Raw genomic sequence first — 1,389 nt, forward strand, 5'->3', positions numbered from 1 at the left:
ATATATATATATATATATATATATATATGTATACATATATATATATATATATATGCGTGTGTGTGTACACAAATATGTATACACACATATGTATATATATTCATACATACATACATACATACATGTATGCAAAAAATACGTTGTTGATGTTGAAATTCCAATGAAGGGGCCTTGGATTTAGGTTAGAAACCGGTTCTTTCTCTATTAGCAAGAAATCTAGAAATAAAACCGAATAATAACATACATATCATTCCGAATGTTCTCTTTACACACACACACACATATAAATACAAATACACACACGCGCCTAGTATTTGTAATAAATAACTACAATAGGTTTTTAAAAAATTCTAATCAGATAATAAAATGAAAATATTTACTGAAACCATATCGAATGAAATTATCTATTAAAGGGATCTATTTCGGGAAATTATGCAACAGATGATACTGTGATTTTTTTTATCTCTCATTGAATGCAGACGATAAAATGATCTGATGATGGAAACCATTTAAAATATTTTTCAATGAATGCAGACGACAAAGCGATTTATTCATCTATAAACGGAACGAATGAAACAAAAGACATTGATTTTCAATGATGAAGCAGCTGCCATATTTTGTTGCCAGTTATTTTCACAAAATACGGTACCATATAGACATGCATTGCTTAAATACACTTACATAAAGAAACACATTCTTCCCTTATTTAAATATGTCTATTTTTTGTTCCTTTTTTCTCAGAAAAAATTAAAAGCATTTAAAAAAAATTAAAAGTACGTTTAAAATTAGAAACCTTTGTTATTTTACAATGACAATGTATTTTTTATGGCCATGGCAGAGTCAGAAAATCAGATTTATATGTTATTTTAAAGTACATCAAGTTTTGGAACTTACTTTTCTGAGTTCAAATCCCGACGGGATCAATGATATGCCAACGATTCCAACAGGTTGTTTCTTCGTTTGGTGAGGCTATTTGTACTAAATGTGCTTTGTGTGGTATATTTACGGGCCGTTTTTCCTGCTCTGTCTTTTTTTTTAATTTACATTGCCATAGAGTCGTACGACCGACTACCTGTCGAATCATTGTGCACTACTTAATATCACGCATAAAGGAACCAAAATTGTACTGCCTCGGCACACGGGTGTCTAACCGCAAAGCACACACACACACACATACATGTATATATACATACATATATACATACATATTCATATATACTAACATATTCAATATATATATATATATATATATATATATACACACACACACAAACATCAAACTGCAGGTGACTAAAACTACCAAATGGTTTGAAACCTTACCGTATTTTCGACAGGTAAACTGAGGGCCACAAGTATTTTGCACTTTAGCTTGCACTCTTTATCTAAGTA

The sequence above is a fragment of the Octopus bimaculoides genome, chromosome 26 (assembly GCF_001194135.2).
Source record: "Octopus bimaculoides isolate UCB-OBI-ISO-001 chromosome 26, ASM119413v2, whole genome shotgun sequence".
Classification (NCBI taxonomy): domain Eukaryota; kingdom Metazoa; phylum Mollusca; class Cephalopoda; order Octopoda; family Octopodidae; genus Octopus; species Octopus bimaculoides.